Source organism: Oncorhynchus kisutch, linkage group LG15 (assembly GCF_002021735.2).
Source record: "Oncorhynchus kisutch isolate 150728-3 linkage group LG15, Okis_V2, whole genome shotgun sequence".
Lineage (NCBI taxonomy): Eukaryota > Metazoa > Chordata > Actinopteri > Salmoniformes > Salmonidae > Oncorhynchus > Oncorhynchus kisutch.
In genome coordinates this window covers 67,532,829-67,555,011 of record NC_034188.2, presented here as the reverse complement: position 1 = coordinate 67,555,011, position 22,183 = coordinate 67,532,829, and the positions used below count along the sequence as shown (strand labels likewise).

Sequence of the window (22,183 nt, the reverse complement as noted above, 5' to 3'; positions counted from 1 at the left end):
TCATGTCCTCAAGAATCTTATGAAGAGTGATCAGATGAATTGCAATTAATTGCAAAGTCCCTCTTTGCCATGCAAATGAACTGAATCCCCAAAACATTTCCACTGCATTTCAGCCCTGCCACAAAAGGACCAGCTGACATGTCAGTGATTTCTCTTGTTAACACAGGTGTGAGTGTTGATGAGGACAAGGCTGGAGATCACTCTCATGCTGATTGTGTTTAAATAACAGACTGGAAGCTTCAAAAGGAGGGTGCTGCTTGGAATCATTGTTCTTCTTCTGTCAACCATGGTTACCTGGAAGGAAACACGTGCCGTCATCATTGCTTTGCACAAAAAGAGCTACACAGGCAAGGATATTGCTGCCAGTAAGATTGCACCTAAATCAACCATTTATCGGATCCTCAAGAACTTCAAGGAGAGCGGTTCAATTGTTGTGAAGAAGGCTTCAGGGCGCCCAAGAAAGTCCAGCAAGCGCCAGGACCGTCTCCTAAATTTGATTCAGCTGCGGGATCGGGCACCACCAGTACAGAGCTTGCTCAGGAATGGCAGCAGGCAGGTGTGAGTGCATCTGCACGCACAATGAGGCAAAGACTTTTGGAGGATGGCCTGGTGTCAAGAAGGGCAGCAAAAAAGCCACTTCTCTCCAGGAAAATCCTCAGGGACAGACTCATATTCTGCAAAAGGTACAGGGACGACTGGGGTAAAGCCATGTTCTCTGATGAATCCCCTTTTTGATTGTTTGGGGCATCTGGAAAAAAAACCTGTCCAGAGAAGACAAGGTGAGCACTATCATCAGTCCTGTCATGCCAACAGTAAAGCATCCTGAAACCATTCATGTGTTGGGTTGCTTCTCAGCCAAGGGAGTCGGCTCACTCACAATTTTGCCTAAGAACACAACCATGAATAAAGAATGGTACCAACACATCCTCTGAGAGCATCTTCTCCCAACCGTCCAGGAACAGTTTGGTGACAAACTATGCCTTTTTCAGCATGATGGAGCACCTTGATAACTAAGTGGCTTGGGGAACAAAACATAAGTATTTTTGGTGCATGGTCCGGAAACTCCCCAGACCTTAATTCCATTGAGAATTTGTGGTCAATCCTCAAGAGGCGGGTAGACAAACAAAAACCCACAAATTGACTAAGTCCAAGCATTGATTATGCAAGAATGGGCTGCCATCAGTCAGGATGTGGCACAGAAGTTAATTGACAGCATGCCAGGGCGGATTGCAGAGGTCTTGAAAAAGAAGGGTCAACACTGCAAATATGGACTCTTTGCATCAACTTCATGTAATTGTCAATAAAAGCCTTTGACACTTATGAAATGCTTGTAATTTTACTTCAGTATTCCATAGTAACATCTGACAAAATATCTAAAGACACTGAAGCAGCAAATTTTGTGAAAATGAATATTTGTGTCATTCTCAACTTTTGGCCACAACTGTATATATACCGGGGTAGTCCGTCATTGTAAATAAGAATTTGTTCTTAACTGTCTTGCCCAGTTAAAGGTTAAATACATTTGGAAATAACCATGGAATGGTTTTTCAATTCTCACAATACCAGTCATTTTTTTGTTGAAGTTTTTGAATACATTTTAATATTTGTAGCTACTTTTGAAGTAAATACCTGCAGTCATTGCTGCTCTAATTCACTATATACAGTACCAGTCAGGTTTTGACAGGCCTACTCATTCAATGGTTTTTCTTTTATTTTTTACAAATTTCTACATTGTAGAATAATACTGAAAACATAAACTATTAAATAACAGGTATGGAATCATGTTGCAACCAAAGAAATGTTAAACAAATCTAAATATATTTTAGATTCTTCAAAGTAGCCACCCTTTGGCTTGATGACAGCTTTGCACAGTCTTGGCATTCTCTCAACCAGCATCACCTGGAATGCTTTTCCAACTGTCTTGAAGGAGTTCCCACATATGCTGAGCACTTGTTGGCTGTTTTTCCTTCACTCTGTGGGCCAACTCATCCCAAACCCTCTCAAATGGCTTGAGGACGGGTGATTGTGGAGGCCAGGTCAACTAATGCAGCACCCCGTCACTCTCTCCTTTTTGGTCAAATAGCCCTTACACAGCCTGGATGTGTTTTTTTTTTTTGGTCATTGTCCTATTGAAAAACCAATGATAGTCCCATTAAGCGCAAACCAGATGGGATGGTGTATTGCTCTAAAATGCTGTGGTTGCCATGCTGGTTAAGTGTGCCTTGAATTCTAAAGAAATCCCAGACGGTGTCACCAGCAAAGTATCCCCACACCATCACAACTCCTCCTCCGTGCTTCACGGTGGGAACCACCCATGCAGAGGTCATCCGTTCACCTACTCAGCGTCTAGCAAAGACACGGCAGTTAGAACAAAAATCTCAAATTTGACCAAAGGACAGATTTCCACCAGTCTAATGTCCATTGCTCGTGTTTCTTGGCCCAAGGAAGTCTCTTCTTCTTATTGGAGATCTTTAGTAGTGGTTTCTTTGCAGCAGTTGGATCATGAATGCCTGATTTCATACAGTCTCCTCTGAACAGTTGATGTTGAGATGTGTCTGTTACTTGAACTCTGAAGCATTTTTTGGGGCTGCAATTTCTGAGGCTGGTAACTCTAATGAACCTTTTGTCTGCAGCAGAGGTACCTCTGGGTTTTCCTTTCCTGTGGCAGTCTTCATGAGAGCCAGTTTCATCAGCGCTTGATGGTTGTTGCCACTGCACTTGAAGAAACTTTCACAAGTTCTTGACATTTTTTTAATTGACTGAACTTCATGTCTTAAAGTAGTGATGGACTGTTGTTTCTCTTTGCTTATTTGAGCTGTCCTTGCCATAATATGGACTTGGTCTTTTACCAAATAGGGCATCTTCTGTATACCACCCGTACCTTGTCACAACACCGCTGCTTGGCGCAAACGCATTAAGAAGGAAAGAAATTCCACAAATTAACTTTTAACAAGGCACACCTGTTAATTGAAATGTATTCCAGGTGAAGCTGGTTCATGCAACCTCATGAAGCTGGTTGAGAGAATGCCAATACAATGCTGTCATCAAGGCAAAGGGTGCCTACTTTGAATAATCTCAAATATAAAATAACTTTTTTTGGTTGCTACTTGATTCAATATGTGTTATTTCATAGTTTTGATGTCAACACTATTCTACAATGTAGAAAATAGTCAAAAGTAAAGAAAAAAACGTTCAATGACATGGTGTGTCCAAACTTTTGACTGGTACTGTATAACTTTATGAGCTGGATTGCCTGTCTGCAATTGTATTATTTTCATTTGCACTTGTTGCCACATTTTAACTAGAAACCTCCATGAAAATTGTCTATTACTTGTGCTTATTTTGTTAGCATTCTGTAGTAGACGCCCAATGGGGTTTTATGTTTTTGGCGCACCCTTGTGTACTGAACTGGTAATACCTTTAATTCCGATGTAAAGGAAGGAATGTATGAGGATATTATTATCTGGATGGTGCACAACACTGACTTCTTCACAGATACACCTCACACACTTTCTCCCGCACTATACACACTAACAACCGCAGATTGTATGCATTCACACACTTGACACTAGACGTCGACCGATTAATCGGAATAGCCAATTAATTAGGGCTGATGTCAAGTTTTCATAACAATCAGAAATCGGTATTTTTGCGCGCCGATTTGCCAATTTTATAAAATAATACATTTTTTATACCTTTTGTGTTCTTAATTGACTTGCTTAGTTAAATAAAATTCTTATTTTCAATGACTGCCTAGGAACGGTGGGTTAACTGCCTTGTTCAGGGGCAGAACGACAGATTTTCACCTTGTCAGCTCGGGGGATCCAATCTTGCAGCCTTAGATAACTAGTCCAACGCAATAACGACCTGCCTCTCTCTCGTTGCACTCCACAAGGAGACTGCCTGTTACACGAATGCAATATGCCAAGGTAAGTTGCTAGCTAGCATTACACTTATTTTATAAAAAACAATCATAATCACTAGTTAACTACACATGGTTGATGATATTACTAGATATTATCTAGCGTGTCCTGTGTTGCATATAATCTGACTGAGCATACAAGTATCTAAGTATCTGACTGAGCGGTGGTAGGCAGAAGCAGGCCCGTAAACAGCCATTCAAACAGCACTTTCGTGCATTTTGCCAGCAGCTCTTCATTGTGCTTCAAGCATTGCGCTGTTTATGACTTCAAACCTATCAACTCCCGAGATGAGGCTGGTGTAACCGAAGTGAAAAGGCTGGCTAGTTAGTGCGAGCTAATAGCGCTTCAAACTTCACTCCCTCTGAGCCTTGGTGGTTGTTTCCCTTGCTCTGCATGGGTAATGCTGCTTCGAGGGAGGCTGTTGTGTTGCTGGTTCGAGCCCAGGGAGGAGCGAGGAGAGGGACGGAAGCTATACTGTTACACTGGCAATACTAAAGTTCCTATAAGAACATCCAATAGTCAAAGGTCAATGAAATACAAATGGTATAGAGGGAAATAGTCCAATTGCTATAATAACTACAACCTAAAACGTCTTACCTGGGAATATTGACTGTTAAAAGGAACCACCAGCTTTCATATGTTCTCATGTTCTGAGCAAGGAACTTAAACGTTAGCTTTCTTACATGGCACATATTGCACTTTTACTTTCTTCTCCAACACTTGGTTGTTGCATTATTTAAACCAAATTGGACATGTTTCATTATTTACTTGAGGTTAAATTGATTTTATTGATGTATTATGTTAAAATAAGTGTTCATTCAGTATTGTTGTAATTGTCATTATTATAAATAAATAGCGATTTTTAAATCGGCCGATTTGTATTGGCTTTTTTGGTCCTCCAATAATCGGTATTGTCGTTGAAAAATCATAATCGGTCGACCTCTACTTGACACACACAACTTCCACTAATCTCTGCTAATTATCTCACTCTCTCTCACACACACACACACACACACACACACACACACACACACACAGTTACTTGCCCCAACACACTAGGTTGCTAACTTATCTTCCCTGTTGAACTGTGGGAGAATTAAGACTTAACCCCTCTGTCGCCAACTGTCATAGACTGTCGTCACAGGCTGTCAGTAATAGGATATTTAATGAACTACATTTGCAAGCTTAATCGAGAGAGTAAATTAGTGTTTACAGTATACTATACTAACTCTCCTACCTTTTGGTTATGGCAGGTGCATGTTCACTCTGACAGTTGCATATACAGTGCGTTTCGAAAGTATTCAGACCGCTTGACCTTTTCCACATTTTTGTTACGTTACAGCCTTATTCTAAAATGGATTACCAAGGAAAAACAGGTTATTAGACATTTTTGCTAATTTATTTAAAAAATCTGAAATATCACATTTACATAAGTATTCAGACCCTTTACTCAGTGCTTTGTTGAAGCACTTTTGGCAGCGATTACAGCCTCGAGTCTTCTTGGGCACACCTGTATTTGGGGAGTTTCTCCCATTCTCTGCAGATCCTCTCAAGTTCTGTCAGGTTGGATGAGGAGAGTCTCTGCACAGTTATTATCATGTCTCTCCAGAGATGTTAGATCAGGTTCAAGTCTAGATTCTGGCAGGGCTACTCAAGGACATTCAGACACGTGTCCCAAAGCCACTCCTGCGTTGTCTTTGCTGTGTTCTCTTTGCTGTGTGCTTAGGGTTGTTGTCCTGTCCTGAGCGCTCTGGAGTAGGTTTTCATCAAGGATCTCTCTGTACTTTGCTCCATTTATTTTTCCCTCGATCCTGACTAGTCTCCCAGTCTCTGCTGCTGAAAAACATCCCCACAGCATGCATGATGATGCTGCCACCACCATGCTTCACCGTAGGGAGGGTGCCAGGTTTCCTCCAGATATGACGCTTTGCATTCAGGCCAAAGAGTTCAATCTTGGTTTCCTCAGACCAGAGAATCTTGTTTCTCATTGTCTGAGTCCTTTAGGTGCGTTTTTGGCAAACTCCAAGCAGGTTGTCTTGTGGCTTGAGAAACATCTCAAGAATGATAAATGGAAACAGGATACACCTGAGCTCAATTTCAAGTATCATAGCAAAGGATCTGAATACTTATGTAAACAAGGTGTGTTTATTTATATATTTGTATTAAATTAGCAAACATTTCTAAACCTGTTTTCGCTTTATCATTAATTGGTATTGTGTGTGTATGCCCCCCCCCCTATTCATTTTAGAATAAGGCTGTAACGTAACAAAATGTGGAAGACGTCGAAGGGTCTGAATACTTTTCAAATGCACTGTATGTGCATATAGAAAGCCCTTTCTCCCTGTGAGTAGTAAGGGATCGTGAAAATACAGCACACTGTACAGTATATTTTGTTTTCTGTATGTGTACATATGCACTCAGCTGTAAGATGACCCTGTGTCAAGAGTGATTGTGTTCCATGTGTGTGTGTGGTCTGTCCATCACACCTGTCCATTTTTATTGGATTTTAAATTAAAAAAATAGCTTCTACTCCCCGTACCATCAGGCTGCTGAATAGCAACCACTAGGCAGCTATCTGCTTCAGCTCCTGCCCCCTGGATTTCCATTCACTTCTCTTTTTGACCTGCACTGTTGGAGCTTAAGAATTTCACTGTACCCTGCAATTACATCTGTGCATGTGACTAATAAACTCCTATCTCCTCAGTGGTGACCTGTAAATCTCAGGTGCCCATGTCTCCAGCTCTGGAGTTTGATGGAAATATGGCTGAGCGCAATTAACGGTTGCCTGCCCAGTGCACCTGCAGTATATTCAGTGCCAGGTGTAGAGTGAGGGATAGGAGATGTGTTTGAACACTATGTTATGATAATAGCCTCTTATTAATAGTCTATAGAGATTATATTCTATATCAGATAGATGGACATGGCTGTTGCTTTATTCTTTTCTCAGTTGTTGGTCTTGTAGACATCTTGTTAACTTGTCTCTAAATCTAAAATAAGATCACAGTAAAATTGTTGGTCTTACATCCCCCAGGATGCTACTTTTACTGTGTGAATGTTTTTTTTACAAAGTTATTGTTTTAAAGGTTGCATACATACAGTGGGGAGAACAAGTATTTGATAACTTGCGAAATCGGCAGTGTTTCCTACTTACAAAGCATGTAGAGGTCTAATTTTTTATCATAGGTACACTTCAACTGTGAGAGACGGAATCTAAAACAACAATCCAGAAAATCACATTATGATTTTTAAGTAATTAATTTGTATTTTATTGCATGACATAAGTATTTGATATATCAGAAAAGCAGAACTTAATATTTGGTACAGAAACCTTTGTTTGCAATTACAGAGATCATATGTTTCCTGTAGTTCTTGACCAGGTTTGCACACACTGCAGCAGGGATTTTGGCCCACTCCTCAATACAGACCTTCTCCAGATCCTTCGATTTTTCTTTGGGTTCAGGTCTGGAGACTGGCTTGGCCACTCCAGGATCTTGAGATGCTTCTTACGGAGCCACTCCTTAGTTGCCCTGGCTGTGTTTTTCGGGTCGTTGTCATGCTGGAAGACCCAGCCATGACCCATCTTCAATGCTCTTACTGAGGGAAGGAGGTTGTTGGCCAAGATCTCGCGATACATGGCCCCATCCATCCTCCCCTCAATACGGTGCAGTCGTCCTGTCCCCTTGCAGAAATGCATCCCCAAAAGAAATGTTTCCACCTCCATGCTTCACGGTTGGGATGGTGTTCTTGGGGTGGTACTCATCCTTCTTCCTCCAAACACGGTGAGTGGAGTTTAGACCAAAAAGCTCTATTTTTGTCTCATCAGACCACATGACCATCTCCCATTCCTCCTCTGGATCATCCAGATGGTCATTGGCAACTTCAGACGGGCCTGGACATGCGCTGGCTTGAGCAGGGGGACCTTGCGTGCGCTGCAGGATTTTAATCCATGAAGACGTAGTGTGTTACTAATAGTTTTCTTTGAGACTTTGGTCCCAGCTCTCTTCAGGTCATTAACCAGGTCCTGCCGTGTAGTTCTGGGCTGATCCCTCACCTTCTTCATGATCATTGATGCCCCACGAGGTGAGATCTTGCATGGAGCCACAGACCGAGGGTGATTGACAGTCATCTTGAACTTCTTCCATTTTCTAATAATTGCGCCAACAGTTGTTGCCTTTTCACCCAGCTGCTTGCCTATTGTCCTGTAGCCCATCCCAGCCTTGTGCAGGTCTACAATTTTATCCCTGATGTCCATACACAGCTCTCTGGTCTTGGCCATTGTAGGGAGGTTGGAGTCTGAGTGTGTGGACAGGTGTCTTTTTTTGTTTTAGATTCCGTCTCTCATAGTTGAAGTGTACCTATGATTTAAAAATTACAGACCTCTACATGCTTTGTAAGTAGGAAAACCTGCAAAATCGGCAGTGTATCAAATACTTGTTCTCCCCACTGTACGTAAATAGACATGTATAGCTTCTCATCATGCATATGAATACTAACATTGTTTTATGTTTCTTGGGTGGCTGCATCTCATCTCTTAACAGAACTGAGTTTTGTCGCCAATCCTCTGCTGCCTCACCCTCTTATATCACATGCCTGTTGATCGATTAAACCATTGCTTGGTGTGGCAAGTTTCCCGATCTTCTCCGGAAAATTACACATGAAATCTAGTTAACATGTATTTTTGGAACACTTCGCATGTGATCATGTATTCAAATGTTGTCACGTGTTATCACATTAACTTCACATAAGATCACGTGATCACATGAAAACGTGTTATTTGAACACTTCACTTGAAATTATTTGTTTCTTCTGTAAGGGCGCGGCTGCTATCTTCAGCAGTTTGTAGAGAGTTTTTGTTGACTACAGTGGTGAAATAGCATGTGTGTGGCACACATTTGAAGAATTTTAGACATGTAAAGCTATCACCAAAGGATACACCCGTCAATCAAGAAATGCTTGGCTAGCTTCTTTTTTTTTCAATCATCGATTCCATTATGCATTTTTCAGTGTGTGTGCTGCTTCTGTCTTCTCCCATCTATATCATAACTTAATGGGTCATGATTTAGTGATGAGTCTGGGTGATTTCATAGCAGGATATCTAGGCTAGTCAGAGCTGGGTCTATCCCACCAACTCTCCAATGGTTGGTGCAATAAAGTCTAGAGGTCTCCATTCTCCTAATGAGGCAAAAGCTCTCCATTCTCCTAAGGAGGCTACAGGTCTCCATTCTACTACAAAGGCCCTTGAACCCGTCCTCTGTCGACCCACCACCTGGTACACACTTGGGGCGCTATTTGAACAAACCTAACACGATGGGCAATCTAAGCACTGGTGGTAGCGCTATATGTCCGCTATATGTCCGTGTGTGTGTCAGAAATACTTGAGCTATTTTCAGTTATTATGAGCTCGATAGCTGGCAGTAGTTCAGGAAGGCTGGGTTTTGATTAATAAAACAGTTATAGGTGTGACAAAGGCTCAGCCAATCAAGGCATTCCATGGCTTGATACGGCATGCATTTGTCTCAAGATCTGTAGGTTATTGACGGTCTTTGCGTTGTCATCTCCAATTCGGCTGGGGGCATCGAATATTATCATTTTAGGCCATTGTGGGTTGATACTATAGTTTATTAAATAGCATAGGCTACAGTAATGGGTGATGGCAACAGTAAAAAATATTTTAAAAACATGGAGTGTTTCCTCTGTTTGGTGTGTTGACAGTTAACATTGTTCTAATTGGCTTCAATGAGTATAGGCCTTTACGCATTGCACTTCTCCTCAAATAAAAAACACTAGGCTCCCGTAAATTGTATATGTGAGGCACGTTATCAATAAGCAAGATATAGCCTAGGACTACCGTTGATATGGCATCATAGACTATTCAAATGTTTGTCCTATGTTTGGAGGAAATCGTCTTTGGTAACCAGAGGCACTCTTTGGAAATGAGGATGGAAACAAACCGAATGGAGTATGCACTGCAGGTAGGCCTATGTAAATTGTGAATAATGCAAAAGCTCTTTATGGATAGGCTCGTTGGCTAATGCATGGTCAGGAGAAGACACCAGACTCATTGCTGTTGAACCAGCTTTCGTTATAGTAGGGTAAGGGTAGCCTAGTTTTTTTATTTTTATCAAACGAAATGTAAAACAAGCAATTGTTACAGGAAAATAACTTAAATGTTTCTAAATACGAGTCACTGTATTATCTCATCTCTGGTTCTACAATGGGCATATAGCCTACATGGAGTTTTTACGCACATCCAAAATAATAACAGGAGCTGTTTTAAAATAATGTTCAATAGCCTAGATAGATTTAAAAAAGGCATGTCTGCTCACTGTTTTGCTGCTGTCAAACTTGATCTTTTATGAAAGCTTTGGTGATTTAAGATTTATTTCAAAGCGGTCTCACGAGTCTTCACTACTTGGCGAATGCATAGGGTATGACAAAAAAAACGTAATTGAGAGGACGGGAGGCTCTGCTTGGTTTTTAATTAAACGAAATGGGAAAACATATTTGTTTCTGCATACAAGATTTACGGCCACAAAAAGCACATATCTCTTGTTCCATGTGCATATAGGCACTGTGCGTCACGGCTAGACAGGCTTCCACTGTTCAAATCCATGTCATAAAACCAGCTTTCGGTTAGTATTAAATATCCCCACCAGCACATACTAAAATTGGCACTTGGACACATGTTTTTAAGGACACACAAGCTCATAAAAAAACAGATCAATTACCAATCCTGGTAGTAGGGTTTGGAAATAGAAGAGTGCCGGCTTTAACAGGTCGAAATTGCAAATGAGCCTGTGTTTGACAATTGAGCTGTCTTAACACCAGCTGAAAATAGAGCCCTTAGTGTGTCAGCTAGGGAGTTAGATGAACCATAAAGACCCCCAAAGAGGATTGGGACCAAAAAAACCTTCATAATCTTAAGATTTTCACTCTCTTGTCTTTAAACATTACACAGAGACACAAGGTCAGAGAGAGGGAGAGAGCACTTAAGTTTACAATGCACTCTCTCATTCACGTGCTGCTGCTGCAGGTTGGTTAGCCTCAGTTAAAGGCCGTGTGAGACCCAAGAGGCTTTAAAAGCCTGTCTCTGTTCATCTATTGTGACAGGGTGTGTGGACGAAACATTTGAATCCATTTAGGCTGTGACATCATCCATACTGATTACACTCCTCTCGCCACAACGAATTACACCGCCACCTAAATTAGTTTGAAAGTCTATTAGGAATTATTATTATCCGTCTCGTCTGTTTACCTCCTTGATTTAAATGTGATAATGTGCAGTCATGGACTGTGCACATGTTTATACAACATACTGTGACTTTATCATGCACCTTTGGTAAAACAGTATGCAAACTTGTTATATCAAACATAAAGTACAGAATTAGATCTAGCTTCAATCTTTGATTTAGAATAATCCCCAGTGCCATTTACATGTAAAGTGGTCCCTATGGATTCTTCTAAATGGTGTGCGCTGGTCTCCAATGAGATGTATTATCAGTGAGTGACATTCCTTGGTGATGTCCCTCATTAACCCCCTTGATTATCTCTCCTCTACATTCCTAGAGCTTGACAGACAGAGCAAAGGTCCTCTTAAATCATCTTTGATTTAATGTTCTTATCACATATTCCATTGACCTGTAGTTAGGACCTCACCGTGTTCATTTATTTCAATATTAAACACTATAAATACAAAATGGTACTTTGAAAACTGCCTAGGAAACTGGTTTAATTGGGAACTGAGTAGCAACAGCAGTTATCTGCAGGGCTCAGGTGGGGCAATGACTGACTAAAGTATTTCCAGTGTTTTCCAAGTCCTAGGTTAAGCACTGTGTTATGTCTCTCAGCGTTGGCTAAGCTCCACTGTGGGGGACACACAGCTCCACTGTGTGTGTGTCCTGGATTTGAGTGCTGGCTTGGCATTGATCATGGTGTCTGTGTTTAGTTTTCTGCGTCTGTGTGTGTGAGCACTGGCTTGGCACTTACCATGGTGCAGGGCCACCTGAGCCCTGCTCCTAGGGTTTTACTGCCTCCCAGCAGCATCCCAGCTAACTATTCTAGGGATAGAGACTGTTTTTGTAATGTTCCCTTAATGTTTCAGTGTCCAGTTTTCCATTAGTTAGGGGAAGAGTCTCTCTGTTAGCAAAAACCTTCTGAGAATTTTATTTGCATATTTGGGTGTTAAAGTTAGAACATTCCCTTTAATGTCAAGCAGAACTTATCTAGAATGTGGTTTTATGGGATGTTGCAATAACATTAATGTGTCCAGTTTTCTGAGGGTTAGGAGAATATTCCATCAACGTCCCAGCAAACATACACAGCAAATGGTTGCCATGTTCTCATAATATTAGATATTAATGTTCTAGACACATTTCATAAGAACATTGCAAGTACATTTATGTGTAAAAAAACAGAATATTCATCAAACATTTTCTCAGAATTTACAATATTAATGTTCTAGAAACGTTTCATGGGAAAGTTGCAAGAACATTTCTGTGTATCAGTTGTCATGATGTCGCCTAATGGTCCCAAAGAGACGTTCTTCCCCCCCCCAAAAAATGTTTGCACATCACGCCTTGTTGCCAAGCACATCAAGGGAAACCACATCTATTCACAGCTCTTTTTTTTATCCTGTTGGCAAGGTTAGGGATACTCACATACTGCTTTAAACACTGTTTTCAACTGACATATTTTACACACTTTGAGACACCTGATTACATTGTGCATGTTCATTTATACAGTAATTATTATTCAGCATGTCCTGACCTGGGATTTGAACTCACAACCTCTTGGTTCCCGCCGTTCAGGTCTTCCTGCTACTCCACCATGTCTGTCAGGTATCAGATTAATTTGACTTCTCTCTCTCATCATTTGATTTGATTAACTTTAAGCATTTTAAGGGCTTTCTGTATAATTGTCTAATATTAGTGGGGCATATAAACCTATTTTAGTGATATTCCTGCATCACTATGATCAATACACGTTTTTATTGAGTGTACTTTAAGTGCATTCACCCTATTGCTTACACATATCAAGTTGTTTCAGATCAAAGTTCCTAGGGAGGAGGGGATAGGGTTTCTTCTGGACAGGGCCTAAATATACTGGCCCAAGAAGTGCATGCCCTACAGATTAGAGGTCGACCGATTAATCGGAATGGCCGATTTCAAGTTTTCATAACAATCGGAAATCGGTACTTTGGGCGCCCAAATTTTTTTTTATTTACACCTTTTATTTAATCTTTATTTAACTATGCAAGTCAGTTAAGAACACATTCTTATTTTCAATGACGGCCTAGGAAAGGCGGGTTAACTGCCTCGTCCAGGGGCAGAAAGACAGATTTTCACCGTGTCAGCTCGGGGGATCCAATCTTGCAGGCTCCACATGGATACTGCCTGTAACGCAAACGCAGTAAGCCAAGGTAAGTTGCTAGCTAGCATTAAACTTACCTTAGAAAAAAACAATCATAATCACTAGTTAACTACACATGGTTGATGATATTACTAGATATTATCTAGCATGTCCTGTGTTGCATATAATCTGACTAAGCATACAAGTATCTGACTCAGCGGTGGTAGGCAGAAGCAGGCGCGTAAACATTAATTCAAACAGCACTTTCGTGCGTTTTGCCAGCAGCTCTTCGATGTGCGTCAGGCATTGCGCTGTTTATGACTTCAAGCCTATCAACTCCCGAGATGAGGCTGGTGTAACCGAAGTGAAATGGCTGGCTAGTTAGTGCGAGCTAATAGCGCTTCAAACTTCACTCCCTCTGAGCCTTGGGGTGGTTGTTTCCCTTGCTCTGCATGGGTAACGCTTCGATGTGGTGGCTATTGTTGCTGGTTCGAGCCCAGGGAGGAGTGAGGAGAGGGACGGAAGCTATACTGTTACACTGGCAATACTAAAGTGCCTATAAGAACATCCAATAGTCAAAGGTTAATGAAATACAAATGGTATAGAGGGAAATAGTCCTATAATAACTACAACCTAAAACTTCTTACCTGGGAATATTGAAGACTCATGTTAAAAGGAACCACCAGCTTTCATATGTTCTCATGTTCTGAGCAAGGAACTGAAACGTTAGCTTTCTTACATAGCACATATTGCACTTTTACTTTCTTCTCCAACACTTTGTTTTTGCATTATTTAAACCAAATTGAACATGTTTCATTATTTATTTGAGGCTACATTTATTTTATTGATGTATTATATTAAGTTAAAATAAGTGTTCGTTCAGTATTGTTGTAATTGTCATTATTACAAATTTTAAAAACACTTAAAAATTGGCCGATTAATCGGTATCGGCTTTTTTGGGTCCTCCAATAATCGGTATCGGCGTTGAAAAATCATAAATCGGTCGACCTCTAGTTCACAGTACTCAAATGTTCCTGCTACGCCACCGTGTCCATATCAGTCACTTATTTCACCTGTATTCCTACACCTTGCACTTCAAAGTAAATCTCTGTTAAGAGATTGTACACTCAAGAAAACATATTTTATTCATCATAGTGATTTAAAGAGTAACATTAAAACCGAAAACGCTAAAAGTAAATCAAGTTCATCTGACTTCTCATCAATTATTTGATGTATTTACTTTAGCAATTGAAGGGCTTTCAGTAGTGTTGTCTAATGTTGGTGGGGCATATTAACCTGTTTTAATGTTATTCCTGAATCACCATGGTAAATAAAATATTTTCTTGAGTGTACTTTTAACAGAGCTGATAGAGTAAATGCACTTTGAAGTAAATACTCTATTGCTCACATCTATCAAGTTGCTTCAGATCCCACAAGTGCCTAGGGTAGAGGGTTTAGGAGAGCCTAAGTATACTGTCCCAATAGCCACATGCCCTAGCGCAGGGCTGCCCAATCCTCTTCCTGGAGATTTACTGTCCTGTAGGTTTTCAGTCCAACCCTAATTTAGCAATATCTGAGTCAGCTAGTTAAGGTCTTGTTGAGCAGCTAATTAGTAGAATCAGGTGTGTTAAATTAGGGTTGGACTGAAAACCCGCAGGACAGTAGATTTCCAGGAAGAGGGTTGGACAGCCCTGCCCTAGCGCATTACTCTCCAACCGTGTTCCTGGAGATCTATCCTCACTCCAAACCCAGTTGTAACTAACCGGATTCAGTTTATTAACCAGCTAATTATTAGAATCTGGTGTGCTAGATTAGGGTTGGAGCGAAAAACTACAGAACCGTAGCTCTCCCGGAACAGAGTTGGAGAACCCTGCCCTAGAGATATACCTTATTGGGAGAGTGGTTAGGGCATTTGCTGTTGGTGGCCTGGGTTGAAGATCTGCTAGAGTAGTCACCCTACTCTCATGTTCTTAGCAATATACAGTACCAGTCAAAATTTGGACACACCTACCCATTCAAGGGTTTCTCTTTATTTTTACTATTCTCTACATTGTAGAATAATAGTGAATTATTATGTATTAACCTTCATTTAACTAGGCAAGTCAGTTATGAACAAATTCTAATTTACAAGACATCAACACTATATGAAATAACACATGGAATCATGTAGTAACCAAAAAAGTGTTAAACAAATGTTTAAAATTTGAGATTCCTCAAAGTAGCAGGCTTAGCACACTCATGGCATTCTCTCAACCAGCTTCATGAGGTAGTCACCTGGAATGCATTTGAATTAACAGGTGTACCTTGCTAAAAGTTCATATGTGGAATTTCTTTCCTTCTAAAAGCGTTTGATCAGTTGTGTTGTGACAAGGTAGGGGTGGTATACAGAAGATGGACCTATTTGGTAAAAGACCAAGTCCATATTATGGCAAGAACAGCTTAAAAAAGCAAAGAGAAATGACAGTCCATCATTACTTGAAGACATGGGGGTCAGTCAATGTGGAAAATTTCATCAAGTGCCGTCGCAAAAACCATCAAGAGCAATGATGAAACTGGCTCTCCTGAGGACCGCCACAGGAAAGGAAGATCCAGAGTTTCCTCCGCTGCAGAGGATAAGTTCAATAGAGTTACCAGCCTCAGAAATTGCAGCCCAAAAAAATGCTTCAGAGTTCAAGTATCGGACACATCTCAGCATTAACTGTTCAGAGGAGACTGCATGAATCAGAATATGTGGGAACTCTTTCAAGACTGTTGGAAAAGCATTACTCATGACATTCGTTGAGAGAATGCCAAGAATGTACAAAGCTGTCATCAAGGCATAGGGTGGCTATTTGGAAGAATCTCAAATCTATTTTGATTTAACACTTTTTTTGGTTTATACATTATTCCATAAGTGCTATTTCATAGTTTTTGATGTCTTCACTATTATTCTACAATGTAGAAAATAGTAAAAAATAAAGAAACTCCTTGACTGAGTAGGTGTGTCAACTTTGACTGGTACAGTACTGTATGTTAATGTAACTATTGCTGTTTTGAATTGCATTTATCAGACATTACTTGCCCCGAAGAACTCATGCTGTTTCGGAGGAAAAGGCCTCCAAATTCACTGACCTGGTACTAGATGGGTGTACCTAATAAACTGGCCATGTAGTGTATATTGCTAAGAATGTAAAAGTATGGTGACTCCCCTAGCAGGTTTCGAACCAAGGCCATCAGCACCAACAAACACCCTAACCACTGTCCCAATGAGAGATATACTTTTGGTAATGTAGTATATGGACACCTGCTCGTTGAACATCTCATTCCAAAATCATAGGCATTAATGTGGAGTTGTTCCCCCCTTTGCTATAACAGCCTACACTCTTCTGGGAATTCTTTCCACGAGATGTTGGGGCATTGCTGCTGGGACCTGCTTCCATTCAGCCACAAGAGCATTAGTGAGGTCAGGCACTGATGTTGTGCTATTAGGCCTGGCTCGCAGTCGGTTTTCCAATTCATCCCAAAAGTGTTCGATGGGGTTTGAGGTCCGGGCTCTGTATGGACTTTGCTTTGTGCACAGGGGCGTTGTCATGCTGAAACAAGAAAGGGCCTTTCCCCAAACTGTTGCCACAAATTTGGAAGCACAGAATCGCCTAGAATGTAATTGTATGCTGTAGCGTTAAGATTTCCCTTCACTGGATCTAAGGGGCCTAGCCCTAACCACAAAAAACAGCCCCAAACCATTAATCATCCACCAAACTTTACAGTTTGCACTATTCATTGGGGCTGGTAGCATTCCCCTGGAATCCGCCAAACCCAGATTCTTCCGTCGCAGTGCCAGATGGTGAAGCATGATTCATCAATCCAGAGAAAGCATTTCCACTGCTCCAGAGTCCATTAACGGCGAGCTTAACATCACTGCTCGGCCATGGAAACCCATTTCATGAAGCTCCTGACGAACAGTTCTTGTGCTGCCGTTGCTTCCAGAGGCAATTTGGAACTCGGTAGTGAGTGTTGTAACCGAGGACAGAGGATTTTTACCCGCTACTCGCTTCAGCGGTCGCGTTCTGTGAGCTTGTGTGGCCTACCACGTCGCAGCAGAGCCATTGTTGCTCCGAGATGTTTCCACTTCACAATAACAGTACTTACATTTGACCTAAAAAAAAAAAAAAATTGTCAATTGCATACACACCTATATGTGTCCTCTGAATCACAGAGGTGCGTGGGGCACCCGGGGAGTTGTAGCCTAGTGGTTAGAGAGTTGGACTAGTAACCAGAAGGTTGCAAGTTCAAACCCCCGAGCTGACAAGGTACAAATTTGTCGTTCTGCCCCTGAACAGGCAGTTAACCCACTATTCCTAGGCCGTCATTGAAAATAAGAATTTGTTCTTAACTGACTTGCCTAGTTAAATAAAGGTTAAAATATAAAAATAAAAAAAAGATTTTAAGATGTATTGCATCCATGTATGCATGGTTGCATCACTGCCTGGTATGGCAACTGCTCGGCCTCTGACCGCAAGGCACTACAGAGGGTAGTGCGCACGGCCCAGTACATCACTGGGGCCAAGCTTCCTGCCATCCAGGATCTCTATACCTGACAGAGGAAGGCCCTAAAAATTGCCAAAGACTCCAGCCACCCCAGTCATAGACTGTTCTCTCTGCTACCACACAGCAAGCTGTACCGGAGCGCAAGTCTATGTCCAAAAGGCTCTTTAACAGCTTCTACCCCCATGGAAAATGACCCCAAGCATACTTCCAAAGTTGTGGCAAAATGTCTTAAGGACAACAAAATCAAGTTATTAGAGTGGCCATCACAAGGCCCTGACCTCAATCCTATAGAAAATTTGTGGGCAGTACCTGAAAAATCGTATGCGAGCAAGGAGGCCTACAAACCTGACTCAGTTACACCAGCTCTGTCAGGAGGAATGGGCCAAAATTCACCCAACTTTATTGTGGGAAGCTTGTGGAAGGCTACCCAAAACGTTTGACCCAAGTTAAGCAATTTAAAGGAAATGCTACCAAATACTAATTGAGTGTATGTAAACTTCTAACCCACCGGGAATGTGATGAAAGAAATAAAAGGTGAAATAAATCATTCTCTCTACTATTATTCTGACATTTCACATTCTTAAAATAAAGTGGTGATCCTAACTGACCGAAGACGGGGCATCTTTACTTGGATTAATTGTCAGGAATTGTGAAAAACTGAGTTTAAATACATTTAAACTAAGGTGTATGTAAACTTCCGACTTCAACTGTACATTACCTCGATCACCTCGACTAACCGGTGCCCCGCACATTGACTCTGTACCGGTACCCCCTGTATATTGCCTCGCTATTATTATTTTACTGCTGCTGTTTAATTATTTAACTTTTTCCCCCTATTTTTGTATTTTTTTACCTAACACTTGTTTTTTCTTAACCAACAATGCTTTAAAAAGTTTTAAGGGCTTGTAAGTAAGCATTTCACTTTAAGGTCTACCTACACCGGTTGTATTCTGTGCATATGACAAATGACAACATTTGATTTGATTTTGTAACGGTCATGAGCTAATGGTCATCACGGTGATCAAGGGGAAGCTCGTTTCCTTCATGGTGATTTCCATATCTCTTATTGGGATTAGCCACAATGCATTATTCAAGTCCAATCCATCTTTCTCTGTGTGTGTGTGTGTGTGTGTGTGTGGAATAGTAAGTCTGGCACAGATTTTGATATAGGGAGGAAGACTGTCCTAGTGCCACAGGCAGTTAGGAGATTTGGAGAATGGTCCTCTTTCAGGCTTGTATAGTGTTTTAAAAGGGCTGTTCTTCCCTATACATAGAATAGCCCAATGTGGTTTCATAGCTTCATAGTCTCTGAAGACATATTTCAACATCAATCATGCATCTCACCACATGGGCCAGCAGAAAAATGTGTCCACTTTGGGGTGGCGAAGGTTTTAATAGTATTATCTTATTCTCCCCATTCCTATGAACACATTGATATATGATACCCACTCCAAAAAAAAGTTGCTTTCTATGTTTTTCACACCTTTTATATGTCTTGCTGTATGGGAGTCTATGCAATGCTATGTGAATGAAATGCATCAGAAATGTATTGGCAAGTTCAGGGAATAGTGTGTGTAGAAGATCTGCATTGCTCTATTTGCCGTGACCGCTAACCATGAACTAGGTGGCGCATTCAGTTGACTTCATTTATTTTAAACCGTCGCAGCAGGGCAAATGATTCAGGGCTGACCCTAAAGCCTGGTCCTGGTGACGTCCCTGTAATGCTCTATTCCATGACCTTTTCCTCTCCTAAAACCTACCTGTATCCAACCTCTCCTTAGAAGGGACGTGAACTATTTTGATTTTATCTCTCACTGGTATGAATCTAAAATCAGCTTTGCTGGTGAAATATTCTCCCTGAAGTGCTTTTCCTTAAGGTGTTTTTCCATTGATAAATGAATAATGTGATTTAGTGGTATTTGAGAGAGCCAGAGGGAGAGATGTTGTGGGAGTTAGAGCCCATGTGTGCATGCAGAATCAATTTGAACACAATCAAAACTTTAAAGGGATTAAAGCGCCTGTGATGAGATAGCATACTCAAAATGGTTTAAAATAGCTGCAGAGATTTAAGCTAATGTAATCCAATTTAAAGGAGCCTCCTTCAAATATTTATTATTTAAGAACCATCTGTTTGAAGCCCCGGAGGTCAGACACGTACAGTATATGCACACAGTCTTCCACAAAGGCTATATTATTGTCCTACATCACTAACTGCCTCCCACCATCCAGAACCCAACTCACCCCCAATATACCCCCATATACCTCTCACTCAGTGGAGGCTGCTGAGGGGAGAACGGCTCATAATGGCTGGAACGGAGCGAATGGAATGGCATCAAACACATGGAAACCATAGCTGTGTTTGAATACTCATACTAACGGTACTAACCATACTATTTGTGACATAAATTGAGTATGTAGTATGCTTATTGGTCATAGTATGGATATATTTAGTATGCCAAAAGTTCCCGGATGTCGTACTAAATTCTCCAAAATACGAAGTATACACGCAGTGGACACTTTCTGTACTTTTAGGGCCCATAATGCTATTCTTCAGAAAATGGACGTGGTTTTACAACGTTAAGAAAATGTTGAGCATTACAGCAGTATGTACCGCTGGTATGTTAACTAGTTACATAATGTTATTTGGCTACTAATACATCTGGCTATCTACTCCGATTTCCGAACACTCTCGTCTGAGTGTGCCAGAGTGCATAAATTCAGAAGTTATTCTGAACGCTCACCACCCGTTGAATATGGCCGGTGTCAGTGAACGTTGTGAATTGTTGCCAGCAGCACAGTTACAGTACCACCACCAACGCTCTGGATAACATGAAAACAGCCCAACGAGGTCTGCTAGGGTGAGTGAAATGGTAAGAGTAAGGTGTTTTCTCATTTGTGTCTGGAAGTAGCTAGCCGATGTTACCCTGTTGGCTTGGGTGTTTGACTACCTTTGTGAGGTCAGAACGCTCGGATCAACCCTACTCCTCGGCCAGAGCGTCCAGTGTGCGCCACGAGAGTGAAATTTACGAACACACTCAAAATCATAAAATGTCTAGCTAGTCATTTGTTATGCTAACAAGCTAGCAAGAGGTTGTATTGCAACAGCATCAACTTCCGGTATACAGGCGAAGCGCTAGTACGCTCAACTGAAATGATACCGTTCGTTTACAGTATACTAAAAGTATATACTAAGTATGTAGAATACAGTATGTTAGTATGGTTATTCTAACACAGCTCATGTGTTTGATGCATTTGATACCATTCCACTAATTCTGGTCCAGCCATTACCATGAGCCTGTCCTCCCCAATTAAGGTGTCACCAACCTCCTGTACTCTCACTTTACCTTAATCCTCTTTTTACATAGCCACACACAGGTTTAGCTTTGGACTGTCAGGACACGTTTCGTAATAAAGCCTCATATTTACCCTCAGGAGATAAAGACTACGGTGAAAAGAGTGATTATAGTGAAAGATAAACCAACTGTCATTAAACATAACCACTTATCTTCGGCCCCGATGCTGGAGGGTGGGCATGGTTGTGTGTTTCAGCAAAGTACTGGAATCATTTCATTGTTTTGTATTTTTGAAGGAGCATCCAGGCTGTATCGCATCCGGCCGTGATTGGGAGTCCCATAAGGCGGCGCAGAATTGGCCCAGCATCGTCTGGGTTTGGCCGGGGTAGGGCATCATTGTAAATAAGAATTTGTTCGTAACTGACTTGCCTAGTTCAATAAAGGTTAAATAAAAAATATATGTTGTACTGATGGTGTTCAAAACGTAATGAATATATACGTCACACCCACTAACGTTTCTCTTCCACGATGAGTCTGGATTTTCCACGATGAGTCTGGACTCCTCGAATGCCAACACATTGAAACCGTTTTGATTGGTCCCTGAAACCGATGGGTTGGGCCAGAGCCTGAACACACGTGGGTAGAGCTGCTTTTAGGATGTAGTCATTGGCTTTGATACTCTGGTTAGAGACGATCCAATCGCTGATGACTTGTTTTGTACAACGCTCCTCACTTAGACGTCAGCAGGAAAGGACTTCTATGGTGGCAGTCTAGTGATATATAGAGCAGTGGAATTAAATTCAGTATGCGTTACCAGGCTACAAAACATTGGCCATTGATATCAAATTAATCCACCACATCCATGTGATTCTAGTCTGTTGCTTAGTTGGTGATTCTTATAAAGATTTGCTGCCCCCTCTTGGCTGCTCATGGTAACTGAGACATTCTCAGCGGTCTCTTGTTTGAGTTCGACCAGCCTGATGGATCAGGCAACCAGCTCGGCATGACCATGACAGTATTTGCTGAGATTTTTTCCACAGATTTTAGAACACTACATTTGCCTTTTTATTTTTTATTTATTTTTAATATGAC

The 22,183-nt window shown here is 41.2% G+C and overlaps 1 protein-coding gene across 2 annotated transcripts in view; it reads left to right on the top strand.

Moving 5' to 3' along the window:
* The window catches only part of esamb (endothelial cell adhesion molecule b), a 68,788-nt gene that overhangs the window by 17,407 nt on the left and 29,198 nt on the right, over window positions 1-22,183 (top strand). The window lies entirely within an intron of this gene.